Source organism: Balaenoptera ricei, chromosome 1 (genome assembly GCF_028023285.1).
Source record: "Balaenoptera ricei isolate mBalRic1 chromosome 1, mBalRic1.hap2, whole genome shotgun sequence".
NCBI classification, from domain to species: domain Eukaryota; kingdom Metazoa; phylum Chordata; class Mammalia; order Artiodactyla; family Balaenopteridae; genus Balaenoptera; species Balaenoptera ricei.
In genome coordinates, this window is record NC_082639.1 from 125,266,890 (window position 1) to 125,292,228 (window position 25,339).

General features: G+C 50.5%; 1 pseudogene; it reads right to left on the reverse strand.

Moving 5' to 3' along the window:
* Positions 1-21,014: 21,014 nt before the first annotated feature.
* Positions 21,015-25,256, reverse strand: LOC132368755 (thimet oligopeptidase-like; annotated as a pseudogene).
* Between the last annotated feature and the right edge of the window lie 83 nt (positions 25,257-25,339).

A 25,339-nucleotide genomic window follows, 5' to 3' on the forward strand; every position in this document is an offset into this window, starting at 1 on the left:
ACCAGAACAATGAGCCCCCATGCATATACATCAGCCAGATTCGGTATGTTTCAACATTTTGTGTACCTGCTTTGTCCATCCCCTCTTCTTGTGGTTGCCGGAATATTTTAAAGCAATTAGCAAACCCCTCGTAGCATTTCAGCCCTATGTGCATCTCTAAAAAATCTGAATGTTTTCTCATACAACCTTAAGACCTTTATGCCAACCAATGAAAATGATGATTCTTACTTTAATACTGAGTCCATATTCAGGTTTTTCTGATTAACTTTAAAATGTCCTTTTACTCTTGTGTTTTTTGAATCAGGATCCAAATATTGTTCTTGTATTGTAATTGGTAATAACATCCCATTAATCCAGAACAGCCCCCCACCCCACCCCCACCCCCACCCCCAGGTAATTGACGTATTGAAGAAACTGGGCCGGCTGTAGAGTGTTCCACATTCTGGATTTCTCTGTTTGCTTTTTCGTGGTGTCATTTAAATTGCACTTCTGCTTCCTAAATTTCCTATGAGCTGAAAGCCAGCTCCAACAGCTGGATTAGCGTGTTAGGTTCGGACTTTGTAGCAAGAGGCACATGACACGTAGGGGCCGCTCTGCCGTCCGTCACTTCTCTAAAGTGGGCTCAGGTGCGCTCAGCTCTCCGGCTCCTCATTCAGCTGTCATCTGCCATTTCATTTTCACTGACGATCTCTGCATAAATCGATTATTTTATTAGGAAGTTAGGAAGCGGTGAGTTTGCTAATCATGCCATTCCTTCCACGTTGACTGCTTTTTACTCATCCACTTGTGCTATATATTTGCCTGTAAAGACAGTCAGGTGCGGTTGGCAGATTTCTGCGACGTCTCCCGTGACTTTTAAAAGCCTCCAGGGGTTACTCCCAGGGGTAACCCGCTGAAAGAGATTTTGCAGATATAATTAAGGTTGTGTTCTGGGTGGGTTGAATTTGCTCACACCAGCCCTTTAAAAGCAGAGAATGTCCTCAGGCCGGCAGCAGAAGTCAGAGAGATTGAAGCAGGAGAAAGGTGGGACGCACCCTTGGCAACTTTGCAGGTGGAGGGGGCCCCATGAGAAGGATTGTGAGTGTGTCGAGGAGCTGAGGGTGACGCCTCCTCCTTGGCAGGCAGCAAGGGAACGGGGACCTCAGTCCTACAGCCCTCGGAACTGCATTCTGCCAACAGCATGAATGAGTTTGGGAGCAGATTCCTCCCTGGAGCCTCTAGATAAGAACCCAGGTTGCCAGCACCTTGATTCTGGCTTTGTGAGCCCCTAGGCAGAAAACCCAGCAGAGCCAGCCAGGACTTCTGACCTCCAGAACTGGGAGGTATTTATTAGTGGTGTTTTTAAGTCACTGAGTTTGTGGATATTTGTTACACAGCAATAGAAGACTAATAGAGCAGGATCAATGCTTAACTTCTTTGTTTTTAATTGCCGGTTTCCAGAATAAAAAAGGTTAAGTAAATGACAGCTGCCTTTATCTTCCTCATCCTTACATAGAAACCATACGTCTTAACGGACATCAATGAAGTGGATTCCTAATTTGCTGTCAGTAAAACTTACTCATTTAGAGATTGACAAGTGTCCTGGGTTTGGCTCATTGAAAGAATGGTTTTAAAGGGATACTGGTTATCAAATAGACAGTAAAATCAATTTGTCGGTTAAAATCAATTTGTATGGTTAAGATGTTTTGCTACCATTTTCTTCTGTGATATACTGAAATAATTTCATCATATGCAAGTGGGGCACATAACATTTGATAAATTCCATCTGTCTGTTGACAATCTACTCACTTCTCTGACTGCATACCCTCTCCTGTTAGAGAAGGATGTTTCCGATTATAAGGAGACTCCAAAATAGATGCTTAATTCATAAAGTATGCAAATGTTACTCTCATATATAAAGAACATCATGGTTAAAGTACTATGACGTCACATCATTATTGCCATGGAAGACATTTCATTTTCTCACACTGACTTCAGAGCTTAATCCAGAGTCTGAATATTGATCTTTTTGAATTCGTGTGAGAATTGGTGTCTTTGAAACATGGTTTTGGTCAAAACAAAATTTTGCAACTTTTACTCTTTGAAAAACAGCTTTATCGAGGCATGATATTACATGTTATAAAATTCACTCACTATGAGTGTAAATTTGATGAGTTTTAGTAAACTCTGAGTTGTGCAGCCAGCACCACAGTCTAATTTTAAAACATTTCCATGTGTCAAAGAGACCCCCTGTGCCCACTTGTAGTCACTTCCTGCTCCCATCCCCAGGCAACCAATAATCTGCTTTCTGTCTCTATAGTAATTTTCCTTTTCTGAACATTTCATATGAGTGGAATCTTACAGGTTGTAGACTGTTTGTCTTTTGCACATGGCTTCTTTCATTTAACACCAGGTTTTGGAGGTTGATCCACGTTGTGTGTTCCGGTCTCTCGTTCCCTTTTGTTGCTGAATAATATTCCATTACGTGGATAGACCACATTTTGTTTATCCCTTCGCCAGTTGATGGACATTTGAATTATTCCCACTTTTGGTCTATTACAAACGATGCTGCTGTGTTCACATTCACGTACAAGTGTGGATGTATGTTTTCATTTCTCCTGGGTATGTAACTAGGAGTGGAACTGCTGGGCTGTATGGTGAATTCATGTTTAACTTTCTAAGGAATCACTAATTGCTTTCTAAATTATACTACATTTACATTCTCACCATCATTTTATGAGAGTTCCGGGTTTGCCATAGCCTCATCAACACTTGCTGTTGTCTTTGATTCTAGCCTTCCTAGTGGGTGTGAAGTGGTGCTTCATTGGGGTCTTGATTTGCATTTCCCTAACAGTTAGTGATATTGGACATGTTTGTGGTGATTAGCCATTCTTATATCTTCTTTGGTGAAATATCTATTTGAATCTTATGCCCATTTAAAAAATTGATTGTCTTTATTTATGTTATTTATCATGTGTATAATTCACAAATACTTCCTCCCAGTCAGTGGCTTCTTTTTCATTTTCTTCATAGTGACTTTTGAAGTACAGAAGGTTTTAATTTTGAAGTCCAGTTTACAACTTTTTGGAATGAATTTTAGTGTCTTATCTAAGAACTTTTTGCCTAACTGAATTCCCCAAAGATTTTTTTCTCTTTTTCTTCTAGAAGTGTTTTAGCATTTTAGCTCTTAGGTCTTTGTTTGATTTTTGAGTTGTCATGTATAACGTGAGGTAAGAGTCTAAATTCATCTTTTTTTGCATGTGGCTATCTAGTTGTCTGAAAAATGTTTGTTTTTTTGTTTGAAGATAAAAACGTTTTCTTCCCCCGTTGGATTGTCTTGGCACCTTTGTTGAAAATTGATTGACCATAAACTTAAGGACTTATTTCTGGACTCTTAGTTTTGTTCTGTTGATGTATATGTCTGTCCTTATGCTGGTCCCACAGTGTCTTGATTACTGTAGCTTTATAGTAAGTTTTGAAATCAGGAAATAAAAATCTTCTCACTTTATTCTTTTCTTTCTTTTTTTTTTCAAACTTGTTTTTGGCTCTTCTGGATCCTTTGCATTTCCATATGAATTTTAGCATCAGTTTTTCAATTTCTGCCCCCCCTCAAAAAAAAGCCTACTCAGATTTTGGTAGGGATTTTGTTGAATGTATAGATTTGGAGACAACTGTCATTTTAACAACATTAAGTCTTCCAATCCATGAATGAAATGTCTCTACAGTTGTTTACGTCGTCCCTAATTTCTCTCAGCAGTGCTTTGTAGTTTTCAGTCTTATGTGTCTTCTTAAATTTATTCACAAATATTTTAATGTTTTTGATGCTATTATGGATGAAATTGTTTCTTTAATTTCATTTTTGGTTGTTCATTGCTAGTACATGGAAATAGAATTGGATTTTGTATGGTGATCTTGTATCCTACAATCTTGCTGAACTAATTTATTAGTTCTAGTAGATTTGTGTATGTGTGTATGTGTGTGAGTTCTTCAGGATTTTCTACATGTAAGATCCTGTCTCGGAATAAAAACAAATGTACTCCTTTCTTTCCAGTCTGGTGCCTTTTCTTTTCGATTTTTACTTTTCACTTTAATTTCTTAAATATTTATTAACGTTGGTCTCAAACATATTTAGCATGCTTTCAAAGAACATTCGGGTTGAAAGAATGCATAAATTATATTTGGCGTTTGGGGCTAAGGCATAAGAAATATACTTGCCATGGACTTTGAAAAAAAAATGTATGTTTCATTATAAAAAGGATACATTGGAAAGACAGAAATTGCTACCTTACAAAGTTCTTTTTTTTAAATTATTATTTATTTATTTATTTATTTATTTATTTATTTTTGGCTGTGTTGGGTCTTCGTTTCTGTGCGAGGGCTTCCTCTAGCTGCGGCAAGTGGGGGCCACTCTTCATCGCGGTGCGTGGGCCTCACTATCGTGGCCTTTCGTTGCGGAGCACAGGCTCCAGACGCGCAGGCTCAGTAGTTGTGGCTCACGGGCCTAGTTGCTCCGCGGCATGTGGGATCTTCCCAGACCAGGGCTCGAACCCGTGTCCCCTGCATTGGCAGGCAGATTCTCAACCACTGCGCCACCAGGGAAGCCCTGGGTTTTTTTTTAATTGAAGTATAGTTGATAGAATGTTGTGTTAGTTTCAGGGGTACAGCAAAGTGATTCAGCTATACATATATATATTGTTTTTCAGATTCTTTTCCATTATAGGTTATTACAAGATACTGAATGTAGTTCCCTGTGCCATACAGTAGGTCCTTGTGTTTATCTATTTTATATATAATGGTGTGTATCTGTTAATCCCAAACTCCTAATTTATCCCTCCCCACGTTTCTCCTTCGGTAGCCATAAGTTTGTTTTCTATGTCTGTGAGTCTATTTCTGTTTTGTAAATCAGTTCATTTGTATCATTTTTTTAGATTCCATGTATAAGTGATACCATGTAATATTTGTCTTTCTCTGTCTGACTCACTTCACTTAGTATGATCATCTCTAGGTCCGTCCATGTTGCTGCAAATGGCATTATTTCATTCTTTTTTATGGCTGCATAATATACCATTGTGTATATATTGATATATACCACATCATCTTTATCCATTCATCTGTGGACGGACATTTAGGCTGCTTCCATGTCTTGGCTATTGTAAGTAGTGCTGGAGTTTGTTTTTTAAAAAAGCATATAAACTATACAATTCCTAGTTAATATATCATGATACTAAAATCCAGAATTTGGGGGCAGTGCACAGGTCTCTGCTTTATGTGCTTTGTTGAATGAGACATTGAGAATCTAATATATATTAAGTGCTCCACTGGAAATGTCTTATTAAACAAAACAGCACATAGGGGAGACTAGAACAGCGTCAGGCCACAGAGGACTTTCCACCTGCCACCAGCTCACTCTGCAAAAGGATGGATGTGAAACCCACAGACCTCTGGCATGCCAGTATCAGACAGCTGTAAGGAGTGTTTACTACTGCCCAGAAGTCTCCGAAATTCTTGGAAGGGGCTACTGGTGATGTTTCAGAGCCATGAGTTTAGATCCCACGGCAAGTGTGGGGAAACCACTCTTAGCCAAAAGGAAAGTCTAGCCAATCAGCCAACATCTGCAACTGACTCAACTTTGTAGCTGTCTCGTTGCCTGGGTCCACATAATTAAGGGAAAATGCTACATGCTCTAGCAATATTAGCAAAGCTGGGGTCTTAATATATATTCCTAGAGAGTTCTAAGGACCCAGGAAACATCACCTCTACTGGAAAAGTTGACCGTCAGCTTTTTGAACTGACAGTAGAGGGATGATTGGGCGGTTTTAGGACTTTAGGAGCCCCAAACGCCTGAAATTCCAGGTGGCAGTGCACTGTCATTAATATCCCCTGGTTTTAGCTCTTTGGGAGATACCTTTTCTGAGGGTTTTATACATTATTTTTGATTTATTTTAGTATTCCTACTTCTAGTCAAAGTCAAGACCAGGAAATGTAGAGATATGCTATGAGGTGGTTCTCGGGCTTTGTTTGAAATCTACTAAAAATTCCGTCATTCATTCAGTGACTTTCACTGTGTACCATGCATCCGTGAATAGTACTGCTATGGGTGCCCCTATGGAGCTGACATTCTTTGTTTAATATATTTATTTAATTATTTATTTGGCTGCGCTGGGTCTTAGTTGTGGCACGTGGGATCTTTTAGTTGCAGCATGCGAACTCTTAGTTGTGGCATGTGGGATCTAGTGCCCTGACCAGGGATCGAACCCGGGCCCCCCTGCACTTAGCCACTGGACCACCAGGGAAGTCCCTGGAGCTAACATTCTACCGGGGGGTTGGGGGGGGGGGGCGGGAGACAGACCAACGAATACACACTGTCCGCACAGTAGTAAATGTTGTGGAGAATTGTAGAGGCCAGAGGGGGGCAGGGCTTGCCGGTATGTGCGGCAGTTTCAAAAGGGTGTTTGGAGAAGGCACCACTTATAAAGGGACGGTTGAACAGCGTCCTGGGGAGGTGTGAGGGCTGAGCCCCTGTGTACTGGGGGGAAGTGGGTCCAGGCAGAGGGCTCAGCAGGGCAGAGACCCTAAGACTGGAACCACGTGGTGGAGGAAGAGCAAGGTGGCTGCAGCCAAGGGGCTGAGTGCGAGGGACCGCGAGACAGGTGGGGGGTGGTTGGCGAGGCTTTTTAGGCAATCACGAGGATCTCCACTCTTACTGGTCCTGGGATGGGGCACAGGAAAGTTTGAGCACTGGGGCGGCACACCCTGACTCAAGTGCTCATGCAGCATCGTCTCGGTGCTGTGGAAGCAAGAAGCAGGAGATGCTGCAGCGCTCAGCAAGAGATGATCCCGGCTTTGGGACCAGCGGCCAGCAGTGGAGGTGGTGAGAAGTCATCTGACGATGGGAGGATAGATTTGCAGTGAATTGTGCTGTGGTACAAAAGCGGGTGGGAGGCACAGGGGCTTGCAGGGTACCATGTGCTTGGGTTCAGCTGGGGTCAGAAGGTGAAAGAAAGGCTCAGGCAAGAGCCTGAGGGTGTAGGGCGATGACTGTGTTCATGCATCTCGGAATTAAGGTGACTTGCTTGCTTTGCACAGTGGGCCGTCTGCTGAAGAGTATTGTCACACCCGCTCTGTGTTCTGCGTGATGCTTTTAGGTCAGCCTTAGAGTTCAGAGCTTTGTCCCAACTCTGCTCGCTGATGAACAGAGAAGATTCTTGTGATTTGGTGGTTTCCAAGAGAAATCCCAGCAAAGTGTGGATGGAGGTGGGGGCAGAGAGAATTGCTTTAGTCCCTCAAAGAGACTGTTTATAACAGTAGAACACAGTGAGAGCAACTAGGACAGCTTCTTCAAGAAGCACATATTCTTTCTTCCCTTGTAAGAGGCACTTACTCTCCAAAGAAATCTTTTTTTTTTTTCCTTACTGGAAATATTTCACTGCTTTGATTTTATTTTTTAATTCATTGTCTTCAAAGTTTGCTCTTTCAGAATTCATTTGCTTACCATATAATCTATGACTATTTCAGAAGATTGAAATTAGGTTTGTTTTGTGGCTTCTACTTTTAAACCAAGAAGTGGGTTCAGAATTGGTGATGGAAGAGAACTTGAAATAGGATAGCTTATTGGGAACATTGATTTGGGCCCTTTTCTTCTAGTGTTACTTTTTAGCTTATCTCTTTCAGAATATGCCTGATTTCCTTCTCGTGAGATACCACATGTCTAAGGATCCAGTTGTTACTTAATTTTTCTTTGTTTACTGATAAATATGCTGTATGCTTTTGTTCTTTTAAAAAGCAATTTTATTGAGGTATAAAACACTCACAATAAAATACATCCAATTTAAGTATAGAGTTTGAGTTTTGACAAAAGTGTGCACCCGCGTACCTGTTACCACGATCCATATATGGACCATTTCCATCACTTTAAAAAGTACACTCTGGGCCCGTTTCTAAATAGCTCATCCCACCCAGCCCCAGGCAAACACTGATCTGCTTCTGCTTCCAGTCACAATAGATTATATTTGCCTTTTCTAGAACATCCTATCAATAGAATCAAATCCTATGCACTCTTTTGGGTCTGGCCCCTTTGCCTCAGCACCATGTTCTTCCTTGAGGTTCATTATCATGTTGCTTGTGTTGGGATTTTTGTTTCTTTTATTGCTGAATAGTATTCCAATGTATGGACTTATTAACACACTTCACTTTTCATGGACATCGGGTTGTTTCCAGTTCAGGGAAATTATGAGTAAAGCTGCTATGGATATTTTTCATCAAGTCTTGTTGTGAACAAATGCTGTCATTTCTCTTTGGTAAGTGCCTAGGAGAGGCATTGTTGCATCTCCTGTGATAGGTACACACGGTATTTTTTTGTTTTTTGGTCGTACCATGCAGCTTGCGGGATCTTAGTCCCCCGACCAGAGATTGAACCTGTGCCCCCTGCAGTGGAAGCATGGACCCCTAACCACTTACCGCCAGGGAATTCCCAGTACACACACATTATGATTGTTATGTCATCTTGATGAATCTACCACTTTTATCATGATGAGAAGTCTGTCCTGGTAATAATATATTTGTTCTGACGTCTACTTTGTCTAATATTGTTATAATCACTCGAGCTTTCTTGATATTGGTGTTTGCATGGTATGTCTATTCTCTGACCTCTGCCTTGTAATTAGACTATTTAGACCATTTACACTTGAATAATTACCAATTTAGTTGGATTTAAATCTCGTATGTATTATTTGTTTCCTTGTTGCTTTTTTCTTCTCCAGTCTTCTTTTGGATTGAGTATATCCTAGTAAGTTGTCATCACCACTGGCTTATAATAGCTATATAGCTCTTCATTTCATTTATTTTTCTGGTGTTTCCAGGCACCTCGTCTTCCGTGAACTCCTGGTGCCTTTGCCTCGGCAGGACCACCATGGTCTGCTTGGGTCCCCCTCCCAGCACCACATTTCAGAAAGTGCCTCCAGGCGAAGAGCTGACGCAGCCTGGGGTCCTCCTAGTTTGCTTCCCTTCTTTCAGGGACTCTAGCCCCTTCTGTGTCTGAAAACAGTTACTTCATATACTTTGTCCAGTTTTCTGGTTGTTATTGTGGGAGCTTCGGTTCGGCTCTGGTTACCATATTATGTTCTGAAGTGTAATTTTATTTTTGAAATAAAGTATTTGGTTCTTGGCAGGAGAATGTGTTAAATATGTGAAATTGGGACTGCCTGTAAAACCCTAGATGCATAACACCATTGTTATGACTTCACAAAGTGATGTAAAGATGGTGATGATCAGTTTCCGGCTTACGCATAGCAGCACGTGTAAACCTCAGAAGCAGAAGCTTTGAAAAGTTCTGTATCAGTCCCGTTTGAATGATAACAGCCCATAATCGAGCCCTTAGGTGCTCAGTGTTCTACATACAGATCTTTTTTAAAAAAAATCATCTTACGTGTGTGTTTTTTAAATTATTTATTTATTTATTTATTTATTTATTTTTGGCTGCGTTGAGTCTTCGTTGCTGTGCACGGGTTTTCTCTAGTTGCGGCGAGCGGGGGCTGCTCTTCGTTGTGGTGTGAGGGCTTCTCACTGTGGTAGCTTCTCTTGTTGCAGAGCACGGGCTGTAGCACGCGGGCTTCAGTAGTTGTGGTGCGTGGGCTTCAGTAGTTGTGGCTCACCGGCTCTAGAGCGCAGGCTCAGTAGTTGTAGTGCACGGGCTTAGTTGCTCCGAGGCATGTGGGATCTTCCCGGACCAGGGCTTAAACCCGTGTCCCCTGCATTGACAGGCGGATTCTTAACCACTGTGCCACCAGGGAAGCCCCTGAGGTTTTAATTTAATTTTAATTCATTTAAATTGAAATAGCCCCATGTGGCTAGTGGCTGCCGTATTAGACAGCAAAACTCCAGGTAGCAAGGGAGCAGGGGTAGAAAGACAGCCCTGTGATGGAGCAGTCAGGGGAGCCTCCCAGCAAAAGACTGACCAGCCTCTTGCCTCACTGTGGCAGGGGAAGCCCCAGGCTGGAAATGGCAAATACTTGGCACAGGCACCACTCCGAACCATTCCTGCGCCCATGGCAGACATTGCTAGTCAATCACCACACACTTTCTTGCTAGTTCAGCCATAGCTCAGGATCCTTCTCAATACAACACTCCAGGCAGTCCCCAACTACAGATCAGTAGATGCTAGCATTTGAGAGAAATATTACTGGTCATCCCTAGGCCAGGAGGCCCATCTGGGAGGTCCAGGATCTCACCAGGCTGTAAGGTGGCTGGCAAGGGACGTGTGGCCAACCTGGGTCAGTGAGGCAACCACAAATATGGAGAGTGGAGAGGCAATGTGCTGGAGGAGCCAAGATTTTTCTATTTCTTCAAGAAACACTCAGAGCATGATTTAGGGAGAGAGGAAGGGGGTGGGGGGAGAGGTGAAGACTTGTCAAAGCCAGCTGATGTGCAAAGCATTTGGAGATTTTTATTGAGCTGGGTGCAATATTGTGATTTATGAAGAAAAATACATATTTGGTCATTCAGACCAAAAATATATATTTGGCCATCTCCCACGTGGCCCAAACCTTAAAATATTTACATTTTCGCCCTTTTTGGAAAAAAAAAAATTTGCTGACCCTTATTCTAGAGAGGGTTCTGAATTGCCCACGAAAGTGGACTTGCTGGATTAAAGGAAATATGCATTGAAAATTTCAGCAGATGCTGCCCTTCATACTTGCACTAGCAGTGTATGAGATTGCCTGTTCCCCAGTATCCTCACCAACACAGAGTAATATCAAACTTTTCCATGTGGCCAATTTGATAGGTGAAAATGGTATTTCACTATAGTTTTAATTGTACTTACCTTATTAGCAGTAAGATTTAGTATTAGGCAGTAGGTATAATAAAATATATATTTGGTCTTTGTCCCTCATTCCTGGCACAAAACTTCTAAACCCCGTGGAATTTCCAGATAGGAGTGTCTTTTGATATTCATAACAAAACCCTTTCAACCACACCTGAGTTTGTGTTAATGAGGTGACTTTTGGAAAGCCCCTAAGGAAGGGGCTGGTTGCCAGGGGAACCAACCAGAATTAGAGGATTGGAACTTTCAGTCGCTTCCACCCTCCCCCCCACCCCCTTGAAGGGGAGAGGGGCTTGAGGTTGAATCAGTTAATCCTGTCTACATAACGAAGCTTCAGTGAAATTAAAAGAATGGAGTTTGGGGCTTCCCTGGTGGCGCAGTGGTTGAGAGTCTGCCTGCCAATGCAGGGGACGCGGGCTCGAGCCCTGGTCTGGGAAGATCCCACATGACACGGAGCAAGTGGGCCCGTGAGCCACAACTGCTGAGCCTGCGCGTCTGGAGCCTGTGCTCCGCAACAAGAGAGGCCGCGATGGTGAGAGACCCGCGCATCGCGATGAAGAGTGGCCCCCGCTTGCCACAACTAGAGAAAGCCCTTGCACAGAAACGAAGACCCAACACAACTAAAATAAATAAATAAATAAATAATTTTTAAAAAAAGTTCTTCAAAATTATTAAAAAAAAAAAAAAAAAAGAATGGAGTTTGGAGAGCTTCTGGATTGGTGTACCCAGGGAGGTGCCAGGTGGGACAGCATGGAAGCTTTGCACCCCTTTCCCCATACCTTGCCCTGTGCGTCTCTTCCATATGGCTGTTCCTGAGTTAGATCTTTTTATAATAAACTGGTAATCTAGAAAGGAAAAAAAAATATTATATATATATATATATATATATATTTGGTCATCTCATATATATTTGGCTTTCCAAAAGTCACCTCATTAACATAACAAAAGGCACCTTTTTTTAAAAATTAATTTTATTTGAGCGTAGTTCTGCTGTACAGCAAAGTGAATCAGCTATACATATACATATATCCCCTCTTTTTTGGATTTCCTTCCCATTTAGGTCACCACAGAGCATTGAGTAGAGTTCCCTGTGCTATACAGTAGGTTCTCATTAGCCTGGAAGGGCGACGCTGCACTCTCCCCTCCGTTGCCAGGCAGGCTGTGCTTCTGTTACTGCAGCCCAAGGCCCCGAGAGCCTGCTCTGGTTCCTTAGGGGCCCCTGGGAGGGGTGTTTGTCACAGGTCTCTCCGCAAGCCCAGTTCTCTCGACCGTGACTGTCCTCGATTGCGGCGTCTGCTACACGGCCTGGGTCAAAGAGCCTAAAAGTGCGGGGATTGGGACCCAACCTGGTAGGAGGAACTTGAGTCCCGTGATCCCCCTAAGCCCCTGTAACCCTGCGGTGGGCGTGGGTCCCCCTCAAGTCACGCTGCCTCCCACACCCACAGCTTCCTTCTGTCTTTGGCTGAGTCCCCTCTGGTTCCTCAAATGGCCACCAGGTGGGAGCAGAGACCTGCGGTGAGGCTGGGACTGAGGCCTCCTTGAAGATGGGCTAGGAGGGCTCCAGGCAGGGCTGGGGGCCTCTCTCACTGGGGGGTCTGGGCTTGCCGGGTGGCTGGGAGCTGGGTGCGTGCCTGGGGGTGCAGGCCTCTTTTGGGGTGAGTGTGCTGTGACTGCGTGGGGTGTAGATGGGCACACCTGTGTGCAGAGGCCTCTGCAGCTGTTGGGTGCGTGTGCCCTTGAGCATGCCCGTGTGCAAGCATGCAGGGGGTACCTGTGTGTGACTGTGGGGCCTGGGTCTGCAGAATCCTCCCTGTTCCCCTGCAGGCCTGAGAAGGCTGACGATTGGGATAGCCTGGCCCTTGAACTTTATGTTTCCAAAGCGGCAGGTGGCTCCGAGGCTCGGACCTCAGGACCCCCTGCCCGCTGCGTTCCCTTAGGCTGTGTCCAGCCAGTGTGGCGGCTTGTCCTACTTTGCCAGGTTTGGGGTCCTGCTGAGCCTTTTTTATTTATTTATTTATTTTAACATCTTTATTGGAGTATACTTGCTTTACAATGGTGTGTTAGTTTCTGCTGTGTAACAAAGTGAATCAGTTATACATATACGTATGTTCCCATATCTCTTCCCTCTTGCATCTCCCTCCCTCCCACCCTCCCTATCCCACCCCTCTAGGTGGTCACAAAGCACCAAGCTGATCTCCCTGTGCTCTGCGGCTGCTTCCCACTAGCTCTCTGTTTGACGTTTGATAGTGTATATATATGTCCATGCCACTGTCTCACTTTGTCACATCTTACCCTTCCCCCTCCCCATATCCTCAGGTCCATTCTCTAGTAGGTCTGTGAGCCTTTTGATTTGTGTCAGGATGGGGACTCATTGCTGTTCCTGGGGGCCTCGGGGTAGGAAAGGCCAACAGTGCACTGGGGGTGCTCCTTAGCCCCAGGCTGGGGGTTCGGGGAGGGGGAGGGCCGCCACACCGGAGTTTGTGCCCCTGGTCCTGCCAAGCCACTGGGAGGGTGGATGCTAGCCCACTTGTCACCCGCTTAGCATCCTGGGCTTCCAAGGTCCTCCTCCAGCCAGGCCCGTTTCCCTGCTCCCTTTGGTGCCTTTCTACTGCCCTCACTACCTCCACCGCCCTCTTCCGTTCTCCCTGAAAACCACGCTAAGCAGACATTTGTCAAGGTCACAGTGACCTCCATGCTGCCAAGCCCAGTGGACAATTCTCCGGCCTCCTCTGACTTGACCCTCAGCAGCACTTCAGGGGCTGGTCCTTCCCTCCTCCTGCCATCACTCCCTTCCGCAGCTCAGGAATTCCGCTCTCCTGGTTTTCCTTCTGTCCCGCTGGCCCTCCCTCTCAGCCTCCTTTGCTGGTCCCTGATCTCTCCAAGTCTGGGTGCCCCATCCCTACACCTCTTCTGTCTCCCTCTTTAAACGCCCACTTCCTTGGTGATCTCATCCAAGCTCATGGCTTTCAAATGACTCCCGTTCAGTATAATTTAATTAGTTGGTTTTTTATCATCTGTCTTCTCCCAAAGGAAAGCAAGCTCTACAGGCAGGGCTTTTTTTGTCTTAAGTCAGGTTTATTAAGGTATAATTTACATACAGTTAATGTCACCCTTTTTAGTGTTCACTTCTGTAAGTTTCTGACAAACACGTATAGTTGTGAAACTGTCTCTGCCATCAATTACAGGACAGTTCCCATCACCCCCAAAAGTTCTCCATACCCTTGTGGTCATCCCCTCCCCCATGTCCCGCCCTGGGCAGCCACTAATCTGTTCTTTTGTCCCTTTTCCCTAGTTGTGCCTTTTCTGAAAAGTCATATAAATGGGATTGTACTGCGTGTAACCTTTGGAATCGGCTTCTTCCACTTATCACAATGCACAGCGCATTTGAGATTCACCCATATTGTTGCAGCTGTGAGCCGTTAGTTCTTTTATTCTATTGTATTTTATTGCACAGCTTTGTTTATCTGTTCGGAGGGGGACCAGTTGTCCTGGTTTCCGTGGGAGGGAATGGTTTTTCTGGGACATGGGACTTTCAGTGCTAAAACCAGGGTGGTTGGTTATCTTAGTTCTTTAGTTGAGGGACATTTGGGTTGTTTCTAGGTTGTTGATGATTTTGAATACCTACTCAATATAACCAGTGACAGAGGGTTTTTTGGTGAACACAAATGTCCATTTCTCTTGGGTAAATACCTAGGAGTGGGGTTGCTCAGTTGGATGACGAGTGTACGTATCACTGTAAAAGAGGCTGCCAAGCTGTTCTCCAGAGTGGCTGTATTGTGTAGCATTGTGGGAGAATTCCACTTGCTCTGCATCTTAACCAGAACTTGGTAGTGTGTCAAAAAAAATTAAAAACCGGTTTTTTAGCCATCTTAATAGGTGTATAATGATATCTCCTCACGGTTGGCAGAGATTTCCTTTATTCGCCTTGAGTAGTGTTGTGCCCCCAGTGCCTGGGTTAGTGCCTGCTATGTAGTAGACACTCAATGAATTTTTTTTTTTTTTACTGAGTGAATGAATGTATGGATGGATGAATGAATGAAGTCAAAGGGGCTTCCGGTATCTAAATCTGTTATAGCAAATACATAGCACACGTACCGCCAATTCCCCCATGCCCCATTCTGTTTCCATGGCAGACGTCACTCATCAATTGAGCCATTTTATCCACCTGCTTCATTTCAGACAGGTACGATCCAGTCCTTTGTGTAGCAAGTGAGATGAGCCCCATGAGCTAATGCAGCTTTAGTTCAAGCCTCTCATTGGCTGAAGAAGAGGCCAGGCTCAGAGCAGGGTCCAAGGCTGCCCAAGGACTCACAGCGAGCCAGTGGCAGGACTAGATCTCCAGGCTGGGCTCTCCCCAGAAAAATGCACGACGTCTCTGACAAGGCTGGAGTAGGATGGGAGGCATGGACGTGGATCTGGGCCTGAGGCCGGGTTGGAGCATTGTGGAGTGCTCCCTGGGCCCCGGCCGGGTGGGAAGGCTGATGCCGGCGCTCTTCCTGCAGGTGCCCAGGAGCTGCTGGGATGGCCTACCCGCCCACGTTGGCTCCCTGGCCCAGCGGGCGTACTGGGCTCTGCTGAGCCAGCAGAGGGACCAGAGCATCGTGGCCCTGGGCCGGAGCGGTGCTGGCAAGACCACCTGCTGCGAGCAGGTCCTGGAGCACCTGGTGGGGATGGCAGGCAGTGTGGATGGCAGGGTCTCAGGTACAGTGGTCTCCAGGTGACGTGCAGCTGGGACGTGGTGGGGGCGGTGGCGTGGGGGAAGGGAAGGGAGAGTCAGAGGGGGTGCTGGGCGGCTCTTTCTTATATCTGCTCAGCTAGCGTTCACTGAGCACCTGTGTGCAGACCCTGTGCTGGCTTCTGGGCAGGGCCACCCCTAGTCTGTTGGGTACTTTTGTGTGAATTAGAAACAGGTACTCCTTGCCTAAGACACTCACTGCCACATGTGGAACCGTCGTCACGCATTGACATTGTTAGAACCAAACACTTGACCACCACGTTCTGGGCCATCATCCTAATAAGTATACAGGCCTATGGCTATCTGATATAAATGCTGTGCCCTTAGGTGTGGTGTCCTTGTGCAGCGCACAGCCCACTGGACTGTGCAGAGGACCCGATAAGTAAAAACAAAGACAAGGAGGCACTGACAGCCGGAAGGGAGACTCAGCTGCGCATCTGTGCCAGACTCCAGTGCTCTGCACCGCTTGCTGGCCGAGCTGGGGAGGGGAGAGGCGGAGGGAGCACAGAGAAGGGGCCGGGGGGCTTCCTTGAGGAAATGATGTTTGAGCTGGGCATTAAAGAAAGAGTTTCAACATTGTAAATCAACTATACTTCAATAAAAAATAGTGTCAGTTGGTGATAATAATTACAATATTGATGGGGATCGTGGTAAATGCTTGCTGAGGACTTACGCGCCAGGCTCTATTCCAAGCAGGTTAACTTATTTATTATTTAAAACATCCCTATAAGGTAGACATTATTATTATTTGAATTTTATAGATGAGGCCATTAAAACGCAGGGAGGTTAACCAGCTTGCCCAAGGCCACACAGCTCATACATCCTAGCACCGAGATTCAAACACAGACAGTTTGGCTCCAGAGCTGTTACCCCTGGGCCAGTGTTCTCAATGTATTGTTGCCCCTCTGAGGAGCCTTTTTAGTTGTTCTTTCTCCTAATCGTCTCCCACCATGAAAAGTTAATGCCATAGATTCACCATATATTTGTTTATGCAGTGTGTGTGTATGTGTGTGTATATATATACAGACACACACAGACGTGTGTGTGTGTGTGTGTGTGTGTGTGTGTGTATCTGTGCTCTATTCTATACATAAGAAAGGAAAACTGCCCCCATCCTCAAGAATCAGTTTCTGCCCTCTTGGGGGCAGTATTCCCCCTGCTGAGAATATATGGCCCAGGCAGTATTGCTTTTCTAATAATAACAAACAATACTAACACCACCACATTTGGAGCATGTTCTGAGCACTTTACATTATTAAATCTTTTAGTCTTTGTGGCAACCACATGAGGTAAGTAAGTACTATTATTACCCCCATCTTATAGATGGGGTATCTGAGGCACAGGGAGGTTAATTTATTCGCTCCAAATCAGGTGACTAACAACGGGGAGAGGCCATATTCAAGCTTGTTTAACCATTGTACTATCCTGCTTCTCCACTGGGCTTATTCCAATGCTTTATTGATCACCTGTTCTGCACCTGGCCCAGGTTAGAGCCCTGTGAGGAGCTGGGGATACAGCAAGGAGAGGCCCTCCCAGAATGTAGATCTGCTGAAAGTGTGTGTTGGGGGAGTGGGAGTCAGGCTAGGCTGTATCCAGGTGCCTAGCACATAGTGGGTGCTTGTTAAATAGTTATGTTAAAAAGCTTGGGACTGCTGGGCTTTTTGAGCTGGCTGTGATGGGCGTTCCCCGACAGCAGGTCCAAGAATGTTAATGCTCTGCCCTCCTCCTAGACTCCACCAGGCCCAGGAGGCCCTAGGGCAGCCCTTGTCACTCAGATCGTACCAATCCTAGGTGTGTGTATCTCCCCTTCTGGGCTCACTCTTGCTCACCCCGCGCCCCTGCTTGCAGCACAGGGCCAGCCCAGCAGCGGAAGAGGTGTGGCTTAGAGCTGAGTTGGGGGAGTGGAGGGGCCCCTGCTGGGGCCTGGGGCCAGAATGGGGTCCTGTGAGAGGTGGGGGTGGCAGCAGCCGGGCCACGGGTGATGCCCTGTCTGTGCCCCACCAGTGGAGAAGATTCGAGCCACCTTCACTGTCCTCCGGGCCTTTGGCTCCGTGTTCACCGGCCACAGCCGCCGTGCCACCCGGTGCTCCATGGTGATGTCACTGGACTTGAACGCCACAGGCCGAGTCACGGCCGCCCAGCTCCAGGTGAGGCCTCTGGGTGGGAGGGAGAGGGGGCTCTTTGGGGCTGCAGTAGCCTCAGCCCCACTCAGCAGGGCCCACGCCTCCAGCTGGGACCCTGGAATGTGTCTAAATGGTCATCGCTCCCCAGGCCAAGGCCAGCTCCTCCCCACCTCACTCAGTGCCCAGACATCTCCTCCCGGAGCAGGCCAGCTCGTCTGTGCCTCGGAGTATCACAGGGATGAAATATTCATGAGTAGATACATAATTCAGCCGCTCATTAGCTGGGTCTTAAAAGCGTAAGCTGAAATTAAACAGGCGCTCGCTGGCCTTCTGCGGCAGCCCGTGTGTGACAGGCACATGGCCTGTTTGTTCCTCTCTCTGAAATCACCTGGCTCCTCCCCTTCCCCCCCCCCACGCCCCCGCCAACATTCTGTTTGAACAGAAAACAGGATTAGGTTATTAGAAGGGTTGTTTGTATGCGGAGCTAGGAGAATACCCAGACTCGCTGGTGCACGATAAATCCCTTTCTGTCCCGGCCCTGAAAGTCTACCGTGCATCACCATGTGGGTCAAGTTATTAAGGGCTTCGGTTGCATAAGAGTGTGTTGGAGGGCGGCTCTGGGTTAATTGTTAGTACCCTTGGATTCCTTCATCGGAATGAGCCCGTTGCATTCGTTGATTGCCTGCGTGGACGCTGAATCAGTGAGACAAAGGCCTGGCACGTTTTGATTTGGAGGCGTCCAGCCAAGTTGGGGCCTGAGGTGCTGCCTCGAAGAGTGGGCCTGGGGGTTGGTGGGGGTGTGCGGGCAGCCTAGCGGGGCCTCGTGCTGACCGGCGCCTGTCCTCTCCCCTGGCAGACGATGCTGTTGGAGAAGAGCCACGTGGCCCGGCAGCTGGAAGGGGAAGGCAATTTCGAGGTTTTCTCCCAGATGCTATCCGGATTGGACCTGGCTCTCAGGTGAGCGACTGGGCTGAGCAGGGACAGCCGAGGGCAGTGAGACAAAGGGCCTCCGCTCTCCAGGGCCCCAGCCCTGCCTCTGCCCAGAGGTGAGAGGCAGTGGAGCCCAGTGGTTAGGAATCTGGCCTCTGATTCTTGCTGCCTGGTACTGCTCCTGGGCTGGGTGAACCTGGCCAGGTGTCACCTGCTCTGAACCTCCGTTTCTTCCTCTGTAAAGTGGAAATAGTACCTTGACTGCTGACCTTACAGGATTAAGTGAGATAATTCACATATGGCTCTTTATACACGCTGGGGGGTGGTGGTGGATGTCTGCTGTGACGGTGACATTTTGGTACAGGTTCTGACAGCAGCGTGGGAGGTGGGCAAGGAACAGCAGACCCCAAATCTTCCAGAAGCTCCTAAACTCTGTGAGAGCCTTGGGTGCACCTGAGGTAGCTCAGGGCGAGGAGGCACCAGGTGGAACAGCAGAGAAGCCACAAGACTCATCTGGGAGGGCCTTCTGGGGGAGGTGGCCCAGGGAGTCATCTCTGCCCCTCGCTGACTCCTGGGAATTCTTGGACATGTGGCTCCCTGTCTCTGAGCCTTGGTTTCCTCATCTGTTGAACGAATGAGTAAGGTTCTATCTAGTGAAGCTCCAGGGAGTGCTCACCCCAGGCGAGGGGTGATAATTTTCAATTTGCCTCTGCGTCCCCCATCATTTGTCTCCTGCCTTCCACCCCCGTCTGAAGGGCAGGCCCAACCTGTCCTGAGCCTCTTGGCTAAGGCCAGAGGGGCACCTTACCCTTTGGAGAGAGGGCAGATTAGGGAGGAAACTCCCAGTTTTCAGAGCAGGGTAACTGAGGAGTAAGGAAGCTTCTGGAAGGCCTTCACTTAAGAAGGGCCCATTGAGGGCAGCAAGTGAGGAATATTCGGGAGGCAGGGCCAGGGCCTGAGGCAGACCCCGGGGCCACCTGGGGCACTCTGTGGAGCCCCGTGCCATGATGCCCACCTGCCCTGCCAGGCCACTGGTGTGGGTGGGTCCTCCCTTACTTCTGGTCCCTTCTCTGTTTCCAGGACAGAACTGTACCTGCACCAGCTGGCAGACAGCAGCTCCTTCGGCATGGGCGTGTGGCCTAAGGTAAAGAGGAGGTCCTTCTGGGTGTGAGTGGGTGTCTGTGTCCCCATGGCCAAGATGGGCGGGTCCCCTGTGTGGCTCGTCCCTCTGCCACTGGGGTGAGTAGTTGGCAAGGGCTGGTCACGTGGGGGAGGCAGGGTTGCCTTTATGGGGCCTGGGCTTGTCAGGGAAATGAGTCTTGTGCTGATAAAGGGAACCAGGAGGTGGTTTGTGTAGAGGTTAGGGCGCGGTCTCCGGGACAGGCTGTCTGGGTTCAAACCCCGGCTCTGACACTTACTGGATATGAGACCTCAGGCATGGACCCTAGCCTCTCTGAATGTCTGTGTCCTCTTCGGTAAAATAACAACAGAACGGGCGGGCAGGCTGAGGGGAGGACAGAGCGTGGCATGGCCTGCCCGCCTGGGCCACGGGGAGAAGGTCGGGGCGCCGCCCGTGCCCTCGTTCCGCTGCCTGGCGTCCTTTGTGGAGGCAGGGCTCCCAAGGAGCTCAAAGGCCAGGGAAGGACACACGGGACGGTCCAGAGCCACCCTACCGCTCCAGTGGTGCAGCACCCTCTCTGAATTCCTACTGCCACCAAAACACATCCCTAAGGCCTTTGGGAAGAATTGCTAGGACCCAGGAAGGCGGCCCCTTGCTGTGGTCCAGACTTCAGCAGCTGCCGATGACCAGAGGGAGCCAGCCGGCCGGCCGTGAGCAGGAGGACAGGACACGGGGACAGGGACAGCCACAGCCGGGCTTCCCGCAGCTGTGCCCACCGCCAGAACCAGCTCCAGCCAGTCACAGCCCCCGAGATGCCAAACAGTGACGGGCGAGAGGCCGGCAGGAAACTGACACCCCCTCACTGGAGAGCCTGCCCGGTCGGGGTGCGGGGCACCATCCCCGTCTGAACTCACCCCACAGCTCAGCCGTCTCCCAGTGACCCAGACGCGTCACCACGGCCCCAGGGCTGATCCCCGACCAAGGTCAGAACTCCCCCCAGGGTGACGGCCTCCATGCCACTCCTGTGGTGGAAGGGACGGCAGGCAGAGACCAGGAGTAGAGTCTTTTTTATTAATGGCTGCGTTTTCAAAGAACCGTTTTGTTACCAGGAAAGCTCCCCAGGAAGGGATTGCATTAGTGCAACAAGGGGGAGCCTTGATGCCAGGCTTTCCAGACACTTCCAGGTGGAGACTTTTGGCCTAGGCCGGCCGCCGGGGACTCGGGGGCTGGGAGGACACACGGCCCCTCCCCCGCCCCGACGGGGCGCTAAGGCACCCGGCCCGCCTGGGGGGGCAAAACCCCGTGCCGTCAGCAGGCCGGCGGCTTGCAGCCCTCAACCTGCAGCCCTTTGCTCAGGAGGAAGGCGTCCTGCATGGGGTCACAACCCAGGAAGAGCTTCACCATGCCCTTGGCATCCTCGGAGCCCCCTGGCCTCAGAATGCAGCTTCTGTAGTCCATGGCAACGTGAGGAGAGGGGGCGGGGCTGCAGGAGGGTGGAGCACCCCCTTCACGGAGGGTGTGGGTGTGGCCACCTCTGCTGTGACTCAACAAAGGGCAGGGGAGCAGGGGGTTCTGGGCAGGGCCCTCAGAGCCTGGCAGGCCCAGGCGGGCGGCACAAGCATCTAGGCCCAGGCCAAGGACCTCCGTGTTGGTCTGCACGGCAGGCCGGCCTCTCACCTTGCCACTCAGGACGCCCTCCTGCTTGAAACGAGTGTGTGGACCGTGTCCGCGGAGTACACCTCGCTGCACAGGTAGCCATAGGACTGGGCGTCGTAGCTTCCTGCCAGGTGGCCGAAGGTCGCAGGCAGGTGGGTCCCTGGGACACACGCGGAGAGGCTCCTGCCCGGCCCCCTGGCCGCTCCGTGCCCCTTCCCCAGAGCCCAGAGCTTGGGGCCTCAAAGCAGCCCTGTCTGAGTCCCCTGCCACTAGAGGGAGTATTGGCCCAACACTTCTAGAAAACGGGGACCTTGCGGGCAACTCAGTGGAGGGACACAAATCAATCTTTGCCGACTTTCTGCTGAAGCTCACGAGGGTTCACCCCTAAGCCTCTTACAGGGACAGCTGCCCGAGGCTCCGAGGGATGAGTCAGGGCTCGCCCTCCAGCACGGGGAGAGCGCGGGTTAAAGCGCTCACGAGGGAGTGAACTGCGTCTCCGCACCGACACGCACGGGCAAACCTCGTCGACGCGTTCCGTCCGGGGTATGAAGCCCTCTCCTGCCTCTTCCAGGCTCTCCAGAAAGCACGTGCAGATACGCCCAGCCCACCCTCGGACTCCGCGGGCCACAGCTGGAGGGACCAGCCCAGGAACCCAGGCAGGAAGAGGCCAGAGGTCAGCGGGCCTCGACCAGAGCCCGTCAGTCGGTCCCCCTTCACACACCACCAGAGGATCCTCTTGAACTGGGCAGTAGCCGCCAACCGACCGCTAAGGTGGGCCCGGCGTGTGCTTGGCTACCTGGCGTGGCTGGGACCCTGAGGATCTCCTGGCAGAGGCGGGCATTGTCCTAGGCCGGGTCCGAGGGCGTCTGCGTGTGCAGGGCCTGGTCCACCTTGGCCAGGACGATCTGGCGCAGGTTGAAGAGGCCTGGAGGGCGGGAGGAAGGAGACGGGGGCGCTGGCACTGTGTCCAGGCCGTGCTTTCCAGCCGGGCGGTCCGGGAGCCCCTTTCCTTTCCCTCGGCCCGGCCGCACGGGGGTTGGCCAGCCGGGACTTGATGAGCTTGTCCAGCAGCTCCTGGGGGACGGCACTGCCCGTGCCCCGCCGAGACTGGCAGGAGCGCCAGGGCTTCACAGGGTGCGGCGCTCCCGGCCCCAGAGCCTAGCCTCTGGTTCTCATCCCCGGCTGTCACCAGAGTCGCAGGCAACGTGCCCTTCTTTTCGTTTGTCTTTTTTCCGGCCCTCGACCACGCAAAGGTGTGAAGCCCTGCCACTCGCTGCCACGTGGATGCACCGTGAGAACACGGTGCTCAGCGAGAGAAGTCAGACACAGAAGGACACACAGGGTGTGACCCCACTGAGGGGAAACGTCCAGAACAGGTAGATCCACAGAGTCAGAGTGGGTTCCTGGTTGTCAGGGACAGGGGAGGGGAGGGAATGATAACTAAGGGCGTGAGGGACCTTTTTGGGGTGAGGGAAATGTTCCAGAACAGGGCAGTAGTGACGGCTGCACAGCTCAGTAAAGTGTCCCCACGCGCTCCGGTTGCAGTCTGTGAGAGCATCGCTCTCAGGACGAAGGGCTGACTGCAGGAAGACTGAACGAGCACTGGGTCCTGGGCCCAGACGCTCAGCTGGGGACCCCCCCATTGGGAAGTCACTGGGACTTGCTGAGCCTCCACCGAGACTTGCAGCAGCCCCAGGACCTCACAGGGCGTGGTGCTCCTGGCCCCAGAGCCTAACCTCTGGTTCTCATCACTGCCTGTCACCAGCCTTGCATGCAACGTTCCTTTCTTCTATTTTGTCTTTTTTAAAGGCAACTCTTGAATACCTGTATTTAACATGCAGGGAACCAGTCCTGACTCCTTGATCTGGGACTTGCAGCCTCCAGAGTCTCGAGGACATCCACTTCCGTCGTTTACGCGCCCAGTGCGTGGGGTTTGATGATGGAAACTGACACCGAGAGCGTCTCCTCGTGCGGGGTGACATCAGCGGAAGAATCCCGTGGCGAGGGCCTGCCTGAGGACCACGGGAGAGCCCGGGCCCTCCCCGCCCCCTGCCTTCAGCCCCTCGCCCGCCCCCTCCTGGGAGCGGAGCTGGTGCATCGCTTGCCAGAACTCATGGAAGTAGGTCTCCAGCTCATCGTGCTGCAACAGGGAGGGCGGGTTGGGCGTAGGCTTGGTGAAGTTGGCCACCATGGCCGCGATGGCAATCTGGCGCCTCCCGTCCTGCTGCAGGCAGCCCGGCTGCAGGCCAAAGCAGGCCATGTGCCCGGACTTCCCTTCCCTGGGGAGGGACGCGGGTGAGGCCCCGCTACCACAGAGGAGCCCCGGCCCACGGCCGACAGGTTCCCCCACGCATGCACCGAGGGTAGAGGTCCAGGTAGAACTTGCTGATGGATGACCTTGCCCGAGGCCGCGTCCCGGACCGTGTAGAGCCTCACATCTTCATCTTCGTGACGCATGTTGGTGCCTTCCTCCAGGTCGAAGGTCAGCCCCAGCAGCTCCTGGGAGATGCCCAGCCGCCCGCGCATGACCACCTGCATGGGGAAGGACTCATTGAGCAGGTACTGGTCCACGTGGTAGCGCGTCTCCTCCCCCTGGTTCATGTAGTAGCGCAGGTCCTAGACGTTGATGGGCCCGTCAAAGTGCAGGCCCCGCCTCTGGCACTCAGCCTTCTTTAGCTCCAGGATCACGGCCGCTCCTGCTCCCCGAGGGGCTTCAGCTTCTGGGCCAGCTCATCTGCGGGCAGAGGGGAGAGGCTCAGCTATGTCCCTGTGGCAGCCGCCCAGCCGCCCCCCACCCCACGCCCCTCGAGGCAGAATGAAGGGTTGGGGAAGGCGACCCCCAAGGGCTGACACAGTGGGGTCTCAGGCAGCACCACGTCCAGTCAAGGTCCACCTGACCCCCGTCCCCACTGGGACTCGGGGAGGCGGGGTTACCTAGGAAAGTGGCCACCACCTGGCTGGTCTTGGCCATGTTCATCTCCAGCACAGAGTCGGCACGCGTGCTGAATCCCAGCAGGCGGGACTTCTGAGCCTGCAGCCTTACCAGCTCCCCGAGGATCGCGCAGTTCTCCTGGAACCCAGAGACAGCCAGCGCTGGGGACCGTGGGCCACGCCCTCCCCACAGGCCCCGGGCCAGGTCTCTGTGGGTGGGAGGGCTCTCAGGCCACTGGCGGGCACAGCCAAACCCCCTCCCTCCTCCTCCTGGCCTGGATTTCTAGACACTTTGGTGCTGTCCTAACATGTGGTCTTTATGAACACAGGTCCTTTTGGAACCAGAAACGGCATGAACCATGATGAGCTCTAAGGCCAAGGGCAGGAAGAAATGTGACCAGGCTCTCCAGGAGCCACCCAGGGGCCTCCCCGGGCTCAACAATACAAACTTGGCTGCCGTGCAGACAGCAGCTCATCCCCACGGCGCCTGAACACCCAGCCCCTGGACGGCGAGAGACCTGTTGCTGCAGGTGCCCCGTGGTTGGCTGGTGAGGCCTGGCCCCAGGCGTACGCCACCTTCTCTGGGGCCACCTCTCTGGGTCTGCGGTGGGGTTCTCCTGGGAGCCCCCAGTCACCACAGGACCAACGTGGCCTGTCTGCAGCCCAAGAAGGTGGGGACACAGGTCTGTCCCCCGTGGACATCACCCGCGAGGCCGAGCAAGCACCAGTGGTGTCTGCGGGGAAGATGAAGGGCTCATGCACAGCCCCCATCTACTGAAGATGCTAAACGGGAGAAGCACAGACTGCAGCCACATGCGGTATGGACCAAACGCAAGTGTCCTTGCAGGAACCGATGTCTGAATGTCGAGGCTGTTCCCGGGCCACAGTGAGAAGGCCCAGGCCCCACGCAAGGCACAGAGAGGGGATGGGGGGAACATCTGCGAATCTGAGCTCATCGGGCATCACCCCAGAAGGAGAGGGAGAGAGCCAGAAGGAGATACGGAGGGAGAGGGAGAGAGAGGGAGGTACAGACGTCTCTCCCTTCC